At 41.9% G+C, this 14,582-nt stretch overlaps 1 protein-coding gene across 8 annotated transcripts in view; it reads left to right on the plus strand.

Annotated features, from left to right (window-relative positions):
* FOXP1 (forkhead box P1) overlaps nucleotides 1-14,582 on the plus strand; it is a 552,073-nt gene that overhangs the window by 211,270 nt on the left and 326,221 nt on the right. The window lies entirely within an intron of this gene.

Genomic DNA, 14,582 nt, shown 5'->3' on the forward strand with positions numbered 1-14,582 from the left:
GCATCGAATTGGGATAGAAAGCTTAAAAACATGTTCTATCTCCATTCGATGTCTATGCGATTTTGACTATATAGTCATATGGAATGTCAACTTGTACCATGTGTACAGAGCATTAGTCATACAGGTACAGTTAGATTATTTGTTCCTTTGTCCTTGATATTCATATGCAAATCTAAGTAATTAATTCCAATGCAACTGAAACGTAAGTTATCTCCAGAACCCATTATGCGGTTGCATTCAGCTCTCCCTTTGTGTACTTTTATACTGTGTGTGTATAGTTGGTGTTGACTACACATATAAAATGCACCTGAACAATTCTTGGCTCTCCTGCCTCAACTAGAGAACAAAGATTTGTACATTTTCCACTCTTTATACACATACACAAGAAACATTTTAGTGCCTGTACAACCCCGCTTTTGGTAGAAGGCCACATTTGAGCATTGTTCCAGGCACCAGTAATGGTTAACTATCATCTTTCATGCAATTATGATTTTTTTTATTTTGATGACCTATTCATTTAGTGTTTGCTTCTTTCCCAACTCAGAATTTCTAACACCTTGTATCTTCTGATTCATTTGATCGAAAGCTCCTAGTTTGTGGTATTGGGTGTGAGTGGGAGATCTCTGTATTTAAAGTGGGTGGTTTCATTAACTTGTTAACATTTGCTGATCACTAGCATCACCCACATTTTTGAATTGTGTTATTTTTCACTTTTAGCAAAATATTTTATTTCCCAGAACGTAATTTCATCTTTTCCCGTAGCTTAACTTCTACATGTTTATAAGATACTACCATCCGCCTGTCTGTTGTCCTATACCATCTACCTACACTTATTCTGCTATGTATAGTCAATAACACCTCTGAAATACATTGAAACCTGTGGTCTATGTATTATTGGTTCAAAGCTTGGTATGTGCAAAGTTATTGCAAGTTATTGATCACAGACCATAGCACCTGGACTGCAGAAATCATTGGAAAGTCTAATGTTGGTGTAAGACCTACTAATCCAGGCTACAATTAACTCAGAGGTAGCCCATAGAAGCTAAAATATGTTCCTGTCGCTTGTACACTTCTGATGACAGGGACCGGGGCATGCACAGTATCGGCGTCAGTACTGTATATGCGAAAACTCTGTATTCTATGGGCTGCAGCTGTAGCAGCCCATAGAGGTATCCCAGAGGAAGGGAACACCTCCCAATGGGACTGCCTTGGGTGATTGGCAGGTTGGTCTTCCAATAGGATGTCACTGCCAGTCACATTGAAGCCAGTGCAGTCTCACAGACTGCATATAGCTTCACACATTGGGGAAAGTTACCTGGGCGCGCTGCAGTCCTGCAGCCCATAGGTAAAAACTATCACTGCTGGTGACCACCTGACAAAAACAGGTGGCACTGCTGAGATAGGGGTTCGAGAAATAATATGCAGCAAAATCTCTCATATATCCGATTGCAAAGTGTCGGAAATACCAGCAGTTTCTGTCCGGGACTCGTCCACTGCCTATTGATCTCTTTGTAAAGCAGAATCTGCATTGGATGAAACGGACGCTAAATTTTTGAATTAGCAGTCATTTCTGCCTAAAAAGATGTGGATTTATTGAAAAACATTTGGTACTTATGTAATATCTGGGCTCCCGTTTTTCTTATGAGACCGTGTCCCCTCGCGGGGCTCGCTACGCTCGCCACGCTTCGGGCACGGTGGCTCGCTGCGCTCGCCACACTATATAAAATCAACTCCATGCATAGTTGGATAGTAGGGGTATGAAAAAATGGGGTGCATTTAACATGGGAGCCCAGATAATACATAAGTACCAAACATTTAATAGGTCGAATGTTAATTTGATCTGTTATAGGCGAAAACTGATGTTATTTCTGACTTTCGGAAATATCGGCAGGGATTTATTACCCCCAACCTCCCCATATCTGTAAACAATGTGTGGAATTTTACCCTACAATCCAATATTATTATAAATTGAACAGAGCGACATGAAATAATTAGTTATTTGAGCAGCATTGTATATTTTTTTAAATAAAGGACAGTGGCAGAATATAAGAATGCTGATGATTAATGGTTCTGCACAGTGTTATGTGACTACACAACAGTCATGTGGCATTTTTCATTAGGGCCATATAGTATGGAGTCGAGCCAGGGTACTGGGGGCGTGCTCATATTAAAGGATAAATGGCCACACCCCCTCCCACAAAATAGTTTGCAAGACTCACACGCTACAGAGATTCCCATGAATCTGGATGATGTTTTAAAATGCAAAACCAGGTTGTTTGCACCTTTTAAAACCTCAGTCCGGCTCACCGTGAAAAGTCGCATTTATCCCCATGTCTAATCGCCATTCATTGCTAAAGAAAACAAAGACTCGTAGGTAATGGACTAAACAAAGACTAATATTATGCGTTCAATTTAGATTTCTTTGTTGTTTTACATATTTATTCCGTTCCATGGAGGTTTTATAAGAAATGACTAAAAACACACGCAGTGAAATCTATCCGTATTAGTCATTTGCTTTGAGAAAAAGAAGCCTTCTAATAATTGTATCCCAGTACCCTTAGTATCTGATAAGTCCTTGAAACGTTCAGCAAAGTCTGCGTTTTAAGACGATAATCAGCTGCTTTCGAAGGTCCCCATCTGGAGGATGGAGTTCTTTACTGAGAGATGTTTTGCCTTTTTTTTTTCGGATAGATCTCACATTTCATCATCTGTTCAAGTGCCTATGAAAAGTCACTGACTCTGAATCCATCTGCTGTTATTATTTTCCACTGATAATTGGCTTGAACAATGAGATGTCTGTGTCTGGAGCCTTTGAAACTATATACCCTGTTTATTTTCTGGAGGTCTCGTTCTCCTCCCACCTCCCGTTTTTGTGTGTGTGTGTTTTTTTTTATTTTTTTGCATTTTGTTGCATCGTATTTTTTCTTTTTTTCTCCCAAGCTGTTGGCTGTTGTATATTATCTCGACAGCAACTTTTCTCACTTTTGTTTATGAAATGATTTTCTTTAAATCGCAATGATTCTATTCTGAACTATTATCTGTTGCTTTTGTGTCTATAAATGTCATGTACGTGCCGTTGTCGCAGAGATTAATTGCAGATTTTCACCTGTTGCGTCTTTGTTAGGCACAGAATATTATATGAATAAGCACGACGGGATGCACTTGCAATGGTGTAATAACATGACGAGCTCAGCCACCCACAATCCTCTGTTGGAGGCATTTGAGAAACAGTGGTAGCGCCAGTAAATAGCTTCTGTACAAGTCCATAAATAAATATTATACAATATATGAAGTATTGTCATTGACAAAAGGAAACCCGTCCTTTCAATTTTGGATTGTAAATGCAATGGATATTTCATTGTAATGTTGTTTTTAAAAAAAAAAAGCTTTGGGTAAAATAAGTTCGTATAAATCAGCTGACGGATGTTCCAATCTTCTAAAGATTTGAGTTCAACTTACTGATATAGTGCAACTTTTTTTTTCTTTCACAATTTTGAATGGAAATTGAGGGGAAGATATTGCAAGCATTGGAAAGCAGTAAAGTACCAACAAGTCCACTTCTGAATGTCGTTTTACGTACATTGTCCACGTGGATGGTGTAGTATGAAATAGTAATAAATAAATAAATACCAAACACATATAGACATGTCAACTTTTGACCATGTTGACCATATGTTGACCTAGTCATTTGTCTATCAGCTATCCAGCTACAGTTTGCTTTGAACTTTATAAAATGAAACGACTAGCATCGGTTCTGCAGTATTTATTTTTTTTTTTTAGTTTATTCGGAGCGCATAACTTTTTTCTGGTTGACTTGCGTCTTATTAGTCTTCAGTCAAGAGGAAAAGAGTGATCGCAAACTTTCTCTAGGTTAGTACCTATTCTATGTCTCTCTGGCTAATGCAGTTCTAACCCTTACTAGCAAATCCAACATGCTGCCCCATATCGAGTACTTGCCCACCCAAAAGAGAGTTTAGAGCTGCATAGGAGGGAGTTTGCCGAAGAAGCTCTCCAACCATATCTATTTACTAAGCTACAAGGACAACCTAGTCCTGGGGTATCCAACTCCAGTCCTCAAGAGCTACCAATAGTTTTCCAGTTCTCCTCATGGAATCACAAGTGAAGTAATTAGCTCCACCTATGGATCTTTCAAAATGTGTCAGCGAGTAATGAGTGCACCTGTCCAGCAGCTAGGTTGTCTGGAAAATGTGAACTGTTGGTAGCTCACACACAAAATAACCCCACAGAATGTCCTGGAATGAAAAATCTTGAACCATAAATAAAATAATAATAATAAATGTGTCTTGCACTAAGCAAAGCCTTTGTATCATATTTTGATCCTATAGTTGGCGCTGGGATTATATAGGATGAAGACGAGGATATGAGGGCTTTGCTGTAAGTGCATGTTATTATTCTATTTAATGAAAGGATTTGATCAATGAGGTCTGTTTTATTGAAATAAATGTTTTGTGTTATTAGTTAATAAAATTGCCAAAGGAAACCGCGCTAGGTGGCTGCTGTCAGCCGCTCAGCGAAAGAGCAGGGCTCATCTATGTACATCCACACTGACTACTTATCTATAATGGGTAGCATCTGACAGATCTCCTTCATCCGAAGGCTGCCATTAAATCAATGTATTGTTTTCATCCCCTATGTGCCACCAGATATTCAGCTGGGTTCTACAGTAGGTTCTGCACATCTCGACCACTCCGCTCTGCACAAGATTTGCGTCTCTCTTCTGCACGGATCACTAGCTCCCATTCACTATTACAGGACTTTCATCGGGCTGCTCCCATTCTATGGAATGCCCTTCCACACAATATAAGACTCTCCACTAGCCTCCAAACGTTCAAGCGTTCCCTGAAAACTCACCTCTTCAGGCAAGCCTATCATATTTAAGTTCTACACGCATTACCCTCCGAGACACTTATGCATTATATAGCTTCCCTTCTGGACTTGTAACTTGGTGGGACTGCTATGCTATTACTGATGCCTGTCCTTGTGTTTCCCCCCTATATCTCTATAGATTGTAAGCTTGCAGCAGGGCCCTCCTACCTCCAAGTCTGTCTGTTGTTACCCAGTTTGTTTTATCTCTGTCTACTATTGTAAAGCGCAACGGGATCTGCTGCGCTATATAAGAAACTGTAACTGAAGCTGGGCATTTTAGCGGCTAGGATAGGCCAGACAGTGCATACGTCCCTTCTGACATTTCTGCTTCCACTACATGGAAAACATCTCCACTTCCCACATTCTTCAGGTCTCTCTAATGAGGCATACACACTGAGAAATTTGCACAAGAGAGTTGTGCTGAGCGATTTGGAAGAATTGTGTTAAGCAAAAAAAGAAAAGAAAAGTAAATTATGGGTGGGTACAGGAGGGTGGACGTAGATCGCTCAGATCACTTCTTAACACAGGTGATTTGCAGTGTCTTGCTAAGCAATCTGACTAGATACATACTGCACGCTTTAATGATATAGACCGGCGATAGCGATGTGCATCACCATTGCTCTATGGAGCGTACACACTGAGCGATCTGGGCTTAATTTCGAAGCGATTTAGCTAAATCACCTACAAATTAAGCTTAAATCTCGATGTGTGTGTGCTCCATAACGCTTTTGCTTACAGCCGCTTTCACCCCAGTTCGCTATGTGGAGCATGGCTGCATATACTGCGTATATACTTGCAGCCCCTGAGTACGGCCCAGCAGACTTTAACCACTTAAGTGGTATGCCCGGAGATTTTCCGGGCTCAGCTGCGCTGCCGCAGCGGGCTATCCCGGAAAATCTCTGGGCATACCTCTAATATAGAAAAGGTGTGCACCAGTGGTGTGCACCACTGGCGCAGCACCTCTGGAGCAACCCCCCCCCCTCCAAATCACCCAGTCGTTCTCCCCCCCCCCCCCCTCACCTTTCCTCCGGCGATCGGTGCGCCAGAGGTCCCCTGTCCTGCCTGCCAGCCAGCCCGTCCGTCACTCATGACGTCGGTGGCAGGTTCGGGTATCGGAGCGGCTCGGGGGGACTCGGGAGCGCTCAGGCACCCGAGTCCTTCCGAGCCGCGAACATCCACCAGCCTGCCGCCGACGTCACTGCTCAATGTGACGGGCGGCTGAGGGGTGAGAGCCACAGCAGGGAAGCTCTGGCATACTAACGCCGGAGCGGAGGGAGGGACGCCTTCCAGGTTTCTGTGGTGGGTTTTGCTGGGGCAGGATAAACCTGACCTGGTAGGTTTGTCCTGCCCCAGCAAAACCCACCACTCAAGGGGTTAATCATGTGGTGACAATGGATATCGGGATAACCGGGGATGATGAACATTCTATATAACATTACATGGCTTCAAAGAACCAAGAATGCGTTTTGGGAGGATCTTTCTGGGTGTGACTACCTAACGCCATTTTCCAAATATATCCAGAATACACGGGTTGCGATATCGATGATTGACAATGTCTAAGTCGACTACTAATGGTCAACAGTGATTAGATCGACTCCGACAAAAGGTAGACACAAGTTTATGGTCGATATAAGAAAGGTCAACAGTCAAAAGGTGGACATGAGGTTTTTTTATGATTTTTTTGGTCGACATGGACTATGTATGTCACCTATGGATATGGACTACTGCACCTGGCACACTATTCTATTCCCACTCTATGCCCACCTGGATCATATAGCTTGTGTTCACCTTTTAGCAGTGTCAACCTAAGGGACGTGGGCCCTTTTTAGATGTCAAACTTGTCACTGTCAACCTTTAGTAGTTGACCTTATCTATTCTAGCAGGGAATGGGGTTCTGTATACTAAAGGCGCACATACACTGCCTGCGACGCCTCGCAGCAGTGTACGGACACCCGACAGAGTGCGAGCCGCCGAGACCTTCCCGGCGGCAGGGACACATGCGATCCTTTGTGATGGATCGTATGCGTCCCTGCTTCCCACACACCTCGCAGCCTGGAGGAACGGGTGGTCGGATGGCCTGCCGGTCTGACCACCTGGTCAGGTCCGATGTTCGGGACCCGACGGCATGTCAGGAAGAGGAGATTTGGTCCGATTTAACGGGCCCATTGATCGCAATCGGCCGAAATCAGACCAAATCGCCTCGATGTATGGGGGCCTTTACTCCATGCTCCACAGAAGGTATAAAGTTACTACTAGAGCAATACGGGAAATAGGCTGTACGTGTATTTTGTACGCAGTTAGCAGATAGACCATGTCTAGGACAACAGTCACTAGGTTGCATATGGACACAAGTTGCAACTAATTGCAAACCCAAAATGCATCCTGGAAAAGAAGCCCTTGGCAGTACTCCCCAATAACTGTAGTGATATAGGGAACTGGCTGCCTTGATACCCACATTGGGTGTATGTCTATTGCTCTGTGATCCTCTGCTCCATGATTTTGCACAGCGTGACTGTGCCGGGAATATATTTCTTCAGAGATTGTCGCTAGATTCCATCTCCGGCAGAGTGATCTCCAGTTGCAGAGGAGATGTGAGGCAGCGTGGTTGCAGATAGTATGGAGCTGCGTGACACAGATCCGGTGGTATACCGGTCATACCCTAATCCCTGCCTCTCCACAGCTATTGTATCTGCACAAATTTGGAACCTCCCCACAGTGCACGGTTGAGAGCATGAAGTCACCAACTCACTGCACTACTGGACTTCTAATGCCTGGTACACACCAGAACGATGGAGGTCGTGAGCTGATCGTAAAACGATCGTACGATCAGCTCACGGTCTGTTGGAGCACATGATCTGCTCATGACCTGCACATGATCTGAATCCGATCCCATCCCAACCTGTACTCAGCTGAATGGTCGTTTCCCGATCCTACCTGCTGCAGGTAGGATCTGTGAAATGACCAAACGACCCGTGGGGCCAAGCATCGAATCAGAATTGGATCAGAAATGGCCCAAAACATGCCCAAGTTACATACAATCGGTCAAGTTTGTATCTAAATTGGGTGTGTACCCTACATAAGACCCCAGAAATCATCATAAGTTTGTTTTTGTTATGTTGGTCTGGATCTACCGGTGGATACCTCATGAGCTTACCAGTAGATCGGGATCTACCTTTTGGTTATGTCTGATCGAGTTGTTACTGCATTTAGTTCATGTCCTGTTTTTACACGATTTGAATAATCCCTGTAGAATACGGCATCATTTTACTGGTGGAAATATTTAAGTCTGATTTTGTAAATATAATAACAAACAAATAAAACCCTGATCTGAAGTTGTGTTGACTTTTGTGTTCTATGAACTGACCCAACCCAAGAGAACTTGCACAGAAATTTCCCTTTTACTTGTGTAGAACTGAATGGCAGACACAACAGTACATTAGACTCTTCTTCAGAAAAATATAATACAGAGGTGCACCTTAGACATTGTGGAATCCTCAGGAATTCAGGTGAGTATTGTGCAATCACACACCATTAGGTGTTTAACTTTTAGGACATATTCCTGATGTGATTTTGTATAGTCCTTTCCATACATGTGTTTGGACATAGGATAATGTGTTCCCACTGTGAAGGTGCCCATACACTTATCCGATTTAGGCCAATTTCACCCGATCCCTACAGATCGTCCCAAACCGGATGTGTGTGATGTCACCCTCGGGTCCCATGTGCGGTGCCAGCTCGTCGTGCACATCAGACCTGAATCGGAGGTCGGACAGCATGTGATGGCGTACATCATGTGTGAAAGGACCACATGCTATCCTGTCACCTGGGAAGTTCCTGTGACTCGAGGGAGTCGGATGGCCCATACATTGCTGCATTACATTCCAGTAGTTTATGTGCACCTTAAGCTTTATGTCTGCTAGAGGTCAATGAGAATCCTATGTGCAAATCTAGAGCACCAGGCTTTACACCCAGTATCCTTATATAGGTCACAGAAGTCCGAGGTGACTGCTAATATCCGTAATGATGGCAGTGCACACGTTATTCCTTCTAGTTCTAGTGAATACTGTAGCATTGAGTTCATAGCTCAGCCAATTTAAGCATTCAGCGTAGAAGTCATTTCTAATGTGCTATTAAATACATGGCTATGGCATTTGGTGGGCCACCTCAGCTGCTCCACCCCTTTATACTTACCGGTCCTCTTCTTTCCTGTTGCTGCAGTGCTTGCGTGCACCACAGCATCAGGAATAATGTACGCGGCACACAATGGAAAGTGAAGTCCGTGCATGTGGCTATTAGGTCATTATTGGAATGTGCGGGATGGTCTCTTAACTGTCATGTTCAAGTTTAATAGATTAATTTACTCTGCCCATTAAATTGCCTTTACTAAGTAGGCTTTGGGTATAGGTCTAGACCTAGCACACCGGCCATTTGTACCATCATTTCAGGGAGACTCGAATAACAAGTTCCCGAGAGAGTCTGCCAGTCTCCCTGATGCTAGGCCAGAACAAGAAATGGTGGAGGAACCCTGATTTCGGACATGATCCCCATCTTTACTCTCTCATCACCCTTTGGTGGGTAGAGCAAAATAATACGGATGGCATCATTAAGTCTCACCCTATCAAAGCTAACAGAGAACCGCTTGGCATCTCCTGCAGGCTTTGAAAATTTTCCAAGCAAGGACAATACCACACAGAAAACTCCACAAGGAACTGCATGCCAAGTAACTGCTATTATGATGGTATTTTTGGAAGCCAACAGTAAGATTTATCTATGACCAGGTCGCCCCACAATTAAACTCGACTTTATTTTAAAAATATCTTTCACAATAAGCCTTTGTGAACCTTCTGTGAACACCCTGATTCTTTGGTGGAAGGATATGCAGTAAGTCGCACCCGATACTGAATATTTACGTTAATGCCGTATCTGACGGGCTGCTCTAATCCATCATGGTGTACAAAAAGTAATTGGTCAGACATGGGCCACACCATCAGACTTTTGGACACTGGTGTTAACGGAACTGCCGTCCTTGACATCGGCACTTCCGGACATCAACCGTCCTTTGTAACCACCAAAGAATGCCTATTGGAATTGCTTGGATTTGCATGCCCAGGCGGTCACCATCAGGAAATTCTGTTCTGATGCAGCTCTACCGACCTATGATCACACTAACCGCAACCCAAGAAAAGATTTTACATGTAGCATTTTATACCACCACTGAAATGTCCTGCCGACTCAATTCTGTTTTTTGTTCGGTTTGATGATTATTGAACTCTTTCATCAGCTCAAAAAGGAAAATTTACCATGCATTGCTTCAAAAGCCTCCCTGTTGCCACTGGAGTACTTGCATTTTTAGCCTGAGCGATCGTTGAGTTAATAAGTGTGCTTTTGCGGCAGTATTTGAATTGCTGTATAACAGATTCTAATGAGTGCTAATTAGTGAACTGCTGTTTAAATAGTATCATGTAAAGTAGAGAGATTGCTCCTGTATGGGAAGTAATCGAGTGTATTTTATGTAGAGACTGTATATGTGTGTATGTGACTGTGTATATAGTTGAATTGAGCAATATTAAATATATTTAGTAGTAGGGATGTGCAGGTTCGGATTGACCCTGATCTCAAAACGGGATCTTATTGGCTATCGGCTTTCACATGTTTTGCATCCAAAACATGTGACAGCAGGATAAGCCAATAAGATCCCGTTTTGAGATCAGGGTCAATCCGAACCTGCACATACCTATTTAGTAGTTTTTATTGTTTTAGTAGTCTTTTTATTTTTTTAACATTTTAATATAAATGTTTTTGACCTGCAGGTGTCGCTGTTGCTATTAACTTATTTGGCAGTGATTAAAATTTTACCAAAATCTGCCTCCTCTTTTGTTAGAATACAGTAGCTTTGCTGGATTGCTTGCTTTTCAGTGATCCTGAAAATCGGACACCACAGATTAACACGCTGCAAACTGATAGACTGATATTACAAAAAATGAGGTTTTCAACAAAAATTTGCAAATAATATCATATATATTATATATATAATATGTCTAGTGTCTGTGTGTTTCCAAAATACTGCCATCTTTTGGCAGTGAGTGAAACTACAGCTCTTCTCTCTCTCACACATGCACAAACACAGAGGCAATCACAGCCTAGCTTTGTGAAGCATGTGCTTCGAGCGGGCTTACTAGTAATTTAAATAAAATTACAGTGGTCACAGATGTGCTGTGCTTCCACCCATAATGAAACAGAAAGGTATCCTATGTAGTACTTACAGAAAAGTGATCTCTTTATCATATTTTTATTTGATGTAATTGAAACCAGCAGTTGTCACTGTTGGTGCAGCTGTCTATGAAGATGTTTAGACTGTAACTGATGGTCTCCATAAGCAGCAAAATGCTCAGAGGCGGAGCTTCAGAACACTAATTGTACTGAAAACCGGCATTTAAATCCATTAAGGGAATAACTGATACATTTTGATAATTCTGAAAGTTGAACTAAAACTACCTCAGATTTTCACACAAGTCCTAACAGTAGATAAAGACATTTAATAATTTAATCGAATAAATGAGCAAACAAAAACAAACAAACAAAACAAAAACTTAATTGAGGAACATGATCCAATATTACATATCTGAGTGTCAAAAGTATGTGACCCTTTGCTTTTAGTATCTGGTGTTTGTATGCAGCAATAACTGTATTTAAATTGTTGAGTAGTCCTGAACATCAGGTTGGAGGTATTTCCCCCCGTTTCCCTGTGCAAAACAGCTTCTGCTCCGTTATGTTAGTGTTCCTCCCATAAACTGCTTCGCTTCAGGTTCTTCCACATCATTTTGATTGGATTAAGGTTGTGACTTTTACTTGTCCATTCCAAAACGTAAAATGTATTGGTCTTTAACTATTCTGTGGTGGAATAACTAGTGTGCTTTTTAGTCTTGCTGCATGACCCACGGTCTCCTGAGATGCAGGCCATGGACACATATACCGACATTTTCCTTTAGAATTATAATCTGGTATAATTCAGAACTCATTGTCCCATCAATGATGGCAAGTTATCCTGGACCAGATGCAGCAAAACAGGCCCAAACCATGATACGACCACCACCACGTTTCATAAATGGTCTGAGGTTTTTATGGGGGATTGCATTGTTGTCCTTTCTTCGCATTTAAAACGAAAAGCTCTTTTTTGGTCTCATCCATCCACAAACATTGCTCCAATAAATTTATGGCTTGTCCAGGTGATCTACAGCAACCTGTTGACGGGCAGCAGTTTTTGGAGATCAGCGTCTTTCTCTTCGCGACCCTGCCTTAATGGTTTGGAATTTCCTCCATTTGCACGGAATCTGTTTGGCTGTTGGTTGGTGGTTTTGTAACCTTTTCCAGCCCAATACGCAGGGCTGCCGAGAGGTATACCGGGCCCCGGTAACATTTTGTGGGTGTGGCCTATTCTTGGCCCCCTTAGCGGAAAAATGAAAAGCCTCTAAACCAGTCTGAGGGGGGAGTGTTATAATCCCCGCCCCCCTGGCTCAGGCTCAGCATGTGCATCTCATATGCTATAACACACTGACAGTGTGAGAATTCATGCTGCTGCCCAGGAGGGAGGGAGTGGTCGGACCAGGACCCCCGCCGTGCCTGGGCAATAAGTACCCGCTCCCTTTCCCTCTCTGTAGCCCTGCTGATCATCAAGTGCCTACGAAATATCCTTCATTCATGGCATGATACACTTCTACTAACGTGTGACATCAGACTTTGAATTGCAAAAAAGAATTGGACTGCAAAGGGTTAAAAGGACTAGGATCTATCAAACAGTCTGGTGTAAATGTTTAAATTAATTGTAAATAATTTGTATAAAAAATGGTCAACATTGAATGTTGAGCAATGTTAATGTTCTTTTTTTAAAGTGGCTCACCATTGGATCTGCTACTAGTGCTAGGGCTGTTGAGCCTGACTAGACGTTGGACTTGAAAGGTTAAAAAGACAGGTTGTCCACGAACACCTGATTGTTATCCAATAGATTGAAATTACTTGACTAATATCACATTCAAAATATCTGCTGAGCCTATAGGGGACATACACTAGGCCGAGGTATCGTTTGCTAGCCTCACATGCGATACTCTGGCAACTGACCCGGCGGTTTTATCATATGTGATACTTAGTATGCGTTCCTTTTGCATGTGATCCCATTCGCAATTTCGAGTACGATAAATCCTTGATGCAGCGGTGACAATCTCTGGATACGACGTACAAGACTGCGCATCGCATTGAAATGTGGGTACTTCTGTAGTTTCATGGCGCCGTACTACTTCCGGGTTCTACGCTTGCCACGAAATATGTCAAAAAAAGTAACTTAACTCCATGCCAACATGGATAGTTCATACCTCCACTATCCATGTTGGCAGGGAGTTGATTTTAAATAGCGTGGCGAGCGTAGCGAACTACAGTTCGCCGTCAAACTACAGAAGTACCGAAATGTGTAAATGACATCCGATTTGACACTTTTCTTTATCATCCCAATGCGTCAAAATCGTGTAGAAAAGCGCCAAATGGTATTAGTGTATGGGCAGCTTAACCCTTTCAAGTCCAACGTCTAGCCAGGCTCAACAGCCCTAGCGCTAGTAGCAGATTCAATGGTGAGCCACTTTAAAAATAAGAACATTTACATTGTTTAACATTCAATGTAGACCATTTTTTGAATACATTTTTTTTTAAATGTACAAGTAATTTAAACATTTAAACCAGACTGTTTGATTTGCAAAAAAAATTGGACTGCAAAAGGTTAAAGGCTTATATACTTTTGGCGCACACAGATATGCGATATTGGATCATTTTTCTCAATTCTTTTTATCTCATTTGTTTATTGCGGTCACTTTTTATCTACTTTTCGGTCTTGTGTGAAAATCCGAGGTAGTATTAGGCCAAATTTCAGCAGAAATATTGAAAATTCTGAAGGGTTCACAAACTACTGTGTGCTATTCTTTATATAGACCCAAGTTTGGTTTAAATGTTGAAGATAGTATATTTTTATACAGTTTTGGGTGTATTCAATCTTGGCCAAGTTTTTCACCAGGTGAAAAAAAAACTGCAAAGATTCAGTACTCAATCACGGTATTTTCGCCTGTTTTTTTAGTACATTTTGGCCCATGCCATTTCCCTTTTTTTTTTTGGTGGTCGAATCGACATGGGCAAAAACAAGCGAAAACTGCAGCGAATTAGCCAAATCCACATGAATTTGCTGCAATTTTGCCAATACACACGGTTTTACCTGATGCTGTATTTTTCGCCCAGGTGATAAATCAGCACTGGGACTGAATAGGGTGAATCGAATTTGGTCAAAAAAACAAGGCGAAAACTGCCGATTTTTCACCTGGCCAAGATCATGTCCGGAACCTTAATCGGTTATAATAAAATATTGCATTTTTTTTTTAACTCAGTTATTGATAACTGAATTCGTGACATTTCTCCATCCGTCACACTGTACTTTTCTTTAGCACATATTTACAGAGCGCGACTATTGATTTTATAGTGAATTTTTAATTTTTTTTTATTTTTTATTACACTCCAAAAACTTATTGAATGTATTTTTCTGTAGTTGGGTAAATATATCTGTAATTTGCATTAACAAATAAAATAAAGCTTGTCATTTTTAACACATCTTAACTACAGCATTTATCTGAAATGGAACTTCTGTGTATTTAAATTGCGATACT

The sequence above is a fragment of the Crinia signifera genome, chromosome 8 (genome assembly GCF_055691185.1).
Source record: "Crinia signifera chromosome 8, ASM5569118v1, whole genome shotgun sequence".
In the NCBI taxonomy this organism is placed as follows: Eukaryota; Metazoa; Chordata; class Amphibia; order Anura; family Myobatrachidae; genus Crinia; species Crinia signifera.